The sequence below is a fragment of the Crocuta crocuta genome, unplaced genomic scaffold, assembly GCF_008692635.1.
Source record: "Crocuta crocuta isolate KB4526 unplaced genomic scaffold, BGI_CrCroc_1.0 scaffold121, whole genome shotgun sequence".
In the NCBI taxonomy this organism is placed as follows: domain Eukaryota; kingdom Metazoa; phylum Chordata; class Mammalia; order Carnivora; family Hyaenidae; genus Crocuta; species Crocuta crocuta.
Window position 1 is genome coordinate 818,456 of NW_027528608.1, and position 6,016 is coordinate 824,471.

Sequence of the window (6,016 nt, forward strand, 5' to 3'; positions counted from 1 at the left end):
ATTCATTCTACTGACCCTCGTCCAATCGCAGCATCCCATCCAGACCCTTGTTTCCCCTCTCCTGTCCCCTTTCCAGAACGCTGCTCTCCTGCCTCTCATGCTGGAGTCTCAGCTCTGGGCAGACAGTGGTCCTGCAGCTCAGGCCCCTGCTCTGGCCAGACATCCCAAGTGAAGCAGTAGAGCGACAGTAGCCACCGTCCCCCTACCCCATGCATCTCCCCATCCATCTGTCCTATAAACCAAGGATGAGTATGTCCCAGGCCCTGTGCTTCCTCAACTTGGGGAGCACAAAAGTGAGGCAGAAGTTGTATTGCTTTTTCCCGTACATCATGCGTGTTCCTGCTTCAGATAATGACATCTCTATTTCCCTTCAAAGAGCCCCTCTGCCCCCACTTTAAACCTCTAAGGTCTGGGGGCATCTCCACTCCCTGGATTCACAGTGGGCAGATGAGCCAGGCCTGCCAATAATACTCCACCCCTTAGTCCTTGTGATAGGCTAATGGGTGGGAATGTGATCGGGGTGTAATATTGGGGGTTTTGCTGGAATCATAAGGAAACAGAACCCCTTTCCTGCTGGGGTGTCCTGGGAGCAGAGGTTGGGGCCTCAGCAGACTTACACAGAGGAGAGAATGAGTCCCAACGACATGCTTGAGCTCCTGAATCTAGCTGTGCCCAGAAATGTTAGTTACCTGAGCCAGTAAGTCTCCCCCCATTTTCTTTTTTTTTTTTTCCCCTTATTTGGTCTGAGTTGTGTTTCCTGTCACTTGCAACCCAAAAAGTCATGGTTAACGGAAAGGAGAGAAAGAGAAGAGATACAATCTAGACTCTCAGAGACAAGAAGATAAGGTTGTGTGCGGTGTTAGCAGCAGGACGGCTTCTGAAGCTTGTGAGACAGGAAGCTGGACAGAACTTGGGCTCTGGCTCCTGAAGGACTGATAGGTCACCCCCAGGTGCCCCTTTGTGATCCGTGAGGGACGGCAAGTGGAATAAATGTGGTCACTCTGCGAGAGAGGGGGTCATGATGTGGACACATTGAACATCATCATGGGGGCCCAGGGCCCAGCATGTGGCTCTACGAATGGTTGCAGGTGTGCGTGAGTTGATATGTTCTCACAAGTTTACATGCCAGACTGGTCCTGAAAACACAAGCTCCTTCTGGCAAGAATCCGCTTCTTGCCTGACATCCATGGCTCTCCACGCATGGCCCCAACATACTTCTACAGCTATAATTCCACTGCTGGGCTGCACCTCCCAGTTTACAAGTGCCCAAGCACCTTCCCCAGCCTCCATCCCTCTGTCATTTCCTTCTGCAAGGTCCAGAAGGACACCTCCTCCATGAAGCCTGCCATTGGATCTCTCCTTGTTTTTATGGATCTCTCATGACCTTGGCTTTCCGTGCCTTGGAGTGGGAAGAGGAAATCTTGGCGTAGACATGACATCCATGTTTGGGTGGGGGCAGCAGGGAGACTGAGGGTTAGACTACAGATGCAGAGTTAAAAATAAGAGCTTAGCAGAAGCCACCCACCTCCACCAGAGATGTACAGGGGAATTTGCAGCAGGGCCAGGGGACTTCTCATAGGACATGGAGTTGTGTTCACATCATCCACTTCTTTTTTTTAATACTTATTTATTTTTGAGAGACAGAATGCAAGTGGGGGTGGGGCAGAGAGAGAGAGAGACACAGAATCTGAAGCAGGCTCCAGGCTCTGAGCTGTCAGCACAGAGCCCGATGTGTAGCTCAAACCCATGAACTGTGAGACCATGACCTGAGCTGCAGTTGGATGCGTAACTGACTGAGCCACCACGGTGCCCCTTACATCATGCACTTATAATCTCTAGTGATAGGGTGATGCCTTTGACCTGGTTATAGGCCTGGGACCCAGGTCTCCTACCAGACCATGAGATCCCAAGGGCAGGCAAGGAGCTGGCCTGTTTCTACCAGCCTCTTGGTGCCATCAGGACAATTGGATGGTGGACAACTCCAGACTCTGAGAACTCCCCAGAGGCTGTAAGGTCCCACTCTCACATTCCCAAACCAGGCTCTCATTGAGATTTAGTTTGGGGTCAGTATGTGACCTATATTTGTGGGCCGTTGGTACACTTTGACACAAGACTAAGCTGCCTTTTTGTTTATTTTTTAATAATTTAAAAAATCAGATAACAAACACCAGTTAAAAATTTTTCTTTTGCCATTTCTGCCTCAGATTTTTTTTTAAGATGCAAAAAGTAGCAGACAAGATGATGCAGCATATTCATTGCCTAATAACAGGCACCACACAATTTCCAGTTAGTGAGTGTCCTTCTTCATGTCCCCTTGGCCACATGGTTAAGCATCTCTAGGGAATCTATCCAGAAGTGCCGTAGCGCCTTTACCTTTACTCTTGCCAAATTTACATTCTCACCACAATGTGTGAGGGTTTCTCCAGATCTTCTCTGACACCTGGTATCATTAGGCTTAAATGCTTTTTCTTATCTTAAGGGTGTGAAATAGTAGCTCATGGTTGATTTAATGCATATCTCCCCAACTGCTAGAAGCCCCATGTGCCCTTTCAGGCAATTTTTCATCCACCCCATCATCACGTTGGTCTCCTCCTTCTCAAGACTACGCTTCTATAGGCGGCACCGCCGCTGTGGGTGTCAGGTAAGCAACTTAGCCTCCATGTCCTTGTCTGTGTAATGGACAAAATAATGGCTAATTCACAAGGTTTAGACAATGCAGATGAGCTCTCTCAGCCTCGTAGGGGCCAAAGCTGAACACAGTCTGTCTTACTTCCACAAGTAGTCAGGTCTGGGGTGATGCTCTCATTTTTCTCAAAAGGAAGGGAGTCTACATTGATAAGTGCAGGGTGTCAGCTCAGTTCAAGTAGAGCTTCTCTGAAGCTGGGGTAGCAGAGAAAAATGAACCTTCTCCCGGGAGGAGGCTGAGGAAGAAGAGGTGGGCGAGGTGGAGGAGAGCAGGAGCTGCTTTCAGAGCCCCATTTGTGGGCTGGAGAGCCTGCGCGCTGCAGGGTCCCCTGCTCCTCATTGGCAGGCTTCCATCTGTTCTTCATAGAGCCCAGGCACATGGGCTCTGCTACCTGGGGGCCTCGGCAGAAACCCAGGGTCAGGTCAGGGGAGGCAGAGCCCAGGGTCAGGTCAGGCTGACACCACCAAAAGGAAGCATCTGTTGTGGGAGACATACCTGACAGATGATTTATTTCTGCCCTAAGTTCCCTAACGGCCCAGCCTTATCTCTGCTTTGCAAGGCCTCCCAGGCCCCAACGCAGAAGAACTCTGCTTCACTCAAGACAGCAGAGAACCGTCTAGGGGACTGTCTGAATCTTCCTGGATTTTTCCTGGGAACATCCTGAAGCAACTTGTTAGCCATCAAGCCACCATCAAGTTACCTGAGCTTTTCAGCCCAAATAGCTGTAGCCAATCACCTTCAAAGGTACCCATTTCAGAAGTACAATTTGTTAAGTTTTGGAAATATGGACACTTGTCTAACCAGATGTAAGTCTTCCAAGATGCATGATTTCTGTGGGTTTTGATCCCATTAGTTGAAAACATGAAATTGCAGCTTTTCCCTATCAGGGAGCAAGAACACTGACGCACATCAGGCAAGACCAGCAGACACTGGCTGGATTTTATTTTATTTTTTTTAATTTTTAATTTTTTTAATGTTTTTTAAAATTTATTTCTGAGAGAGAGAGAGAAAGAGAGACAGCGTGAGCAGGAAAAGGTCAGAGAGAGAGGGAGACACAGAATCTGAAGCAGGCTCCAGGCTCTGAGCTGGCCATCAGCACAGAGCCCGACGCGGGCTCAAACCCACGAACCATGAGATCATGACCTGAGCCAAAGTCAGACGCTTAACCGGCTGAGCCACCCAAGTGCCCCTGGATTTTAATAGAAACCTTTGTGTAGTTGGTAGATGGAATGGAAAGCACATGGTTCCTGTTTCCATTTGGATTCACGTATCTCTCTGAAGTGCGTTTTTAGTTATCAAAACCACTAAACCAAGTATTGGGAACCAGGCTTCTGAATTGCTGCCTCACAAAGTGTTCATCAAAATTTTCAAAAATAATGAAGAACATGTAATCACATTGGCACTCACTAAGAATATCATAATTAATATTTGGGTGAGAGCAAAAAGATTATGTTGTTAATATATTATTTTAAATATTGTTTATCTTGTCCTTGCAAAATGTGTGTATGCTGTGTGTGTCTTATTATAAATGAGTGAAATAGTACCATAGGATACAGCAGACCCAGAGACAAACACCTGGGTGCACGTTGTTCATCTGGGACATTCAGGAACTGGGAACGAGGCCATGGGGGAGGGAGACAGACAGGGGTGCTGTAGTGATAGGTTGCCTTCCTCTCACAGAGGCCATGTGAGGAATCATCAGGAATGCATTCCAGTTGTCCCATAAGAGAAGGGAAAGTTGGGGAATTGTCCTGGGACGCTTTCCTTCTTTGGTTGAGAGTTGCTCTTGGGATGTTAACTTTTTGCCACTTGCAGGCTTCCTGAATGCTAGCTAAGTAAGCCTGAGTGGTGCTGGAAAAGCCTTTAGTTTGACAAACAACTTGGTGGGAAGCTGTCACCTGTGTGGGAAGGAGTTGCCCCAACTATTGGTGAACTCAGCCATGGGCTGAGGAGATATGGGATGGGCATCTACCATGTTCACTAAAAGCTCTGTGCGTGTAAATATTTGACTGAAAATGTGCATCTAAAGCTGAATGACAACCACTAACCTGGAGACTGTTCAGAAGGCGGTGATCAACCAGTAACTGGGAATCACTGGTGTTTGAATCCAAACTCCACCCTTGTTACTATCAACGAAAGCATGCCTTTGCTTTCCACGGCAGCTCAAGGCAGCAAGATGGCAGTGCAAATTTCTAAGAAGAGGAAGTTTGTGGCTGATGGCTTCTTCAAAGCTGAACTGAATAGGTTTCTTACTCGGGAGCTGATGGAAGATAGCCGCTCTGTAGTTGAGGTCTGAGCTGCACCAATCAGGACAGAAATCATAATCTGGGCCACCAGGATGCAGAATGTTCTTGGGTCAGTGGATCCAAGAATTGAGAGCTGTGGTTCAGAAGAGGTTTGGTTTCCCTGAGGGCAGTGCAGAGCTTTATGTTGAAAAGGTGGTCACAAGAGGTCTGTGTGCTATCACCCAGGCAGAGTCTCTACATTACAAACTCTTAGGAGGCCTCGTTGTGTGGAGGGCGTGCTATGGTGTGCTATGGTTCATCATGGAGAGTGGGGCTAAAGGCTGTAAGGTTGTGGAGTCTGGGACGCTCCCAGGACAGGGGACTAAATCTGTGGAGTTTGTGGATAGCTTGATGATTCACAGGGGGAACCCTGTTAACTAGTAAGTAGACACTGCTGTGTGCCATGTGCTGCTCAGTCAGGGTATGCTGGGTGTAACAGTGAAGGTGGTGCTTCCCTGGGCCCCACGTGGTAAGACTGGCCCTAAGCAGCCCTTGCCTGATCATGAGGGCATTGTGGAACCCAAAGACTGCCTGCCTACCTTTCCCACCTTGGAACAGAAGGGTAGCAAGTCAGAGCCACCTGCCATAACATAGCCAGTGCTCACAGCATAACAGGGTTTTGTTGGCAGCTGGACCTGGATTCTGGATACAGCTTTATAAATGCTTTTAATAAAATATTTTAAAAAGGGGGAAAAAAGGTGCACCTGTCCTTCCTGGCCACTATCCACCCCGTTCCCCTGGCTCCTAGCCCAGATTATTTTATGGGTGAACTCAGTTAAATCATTAAGGAGCAGACAATAACCATGCTTCTGAGACAGAAAAGACCTACTAGGTTCCTCAACATGAAAACTTACTATTGAAATTATGGTCATTCCCTTTGGATTACTCTTTAAATTTAATGTAATTCTAATCAAATGAAGGGAAAGTCGTTTTGTCAAAATTGTTATGCCTTTCTTGTAAAACCTCCTAAAAGTCACCCCTTAATGCCTTTGAATTCTATTTTTTTAATTTTTTAAATGTTTATTTATTTTTGAGAAAGAGAGAG

At 47.3% G+C, this 6,016-nt stretch overlaps 1 pseudogene; it reads left to right on the plus strand.

The window, feature by feature from the left end:
- The first annotated feature begins 4,862 nt into the window (after positions 1–4,862).
- Positions 4,863–5,583, plus strand: LOC144223880 (small ribosomal subunit protein uS3 pseudogene; annotated as a pseudogene).
- Positions 5,584–6,016: the final 433 nt, after the last annotated feature.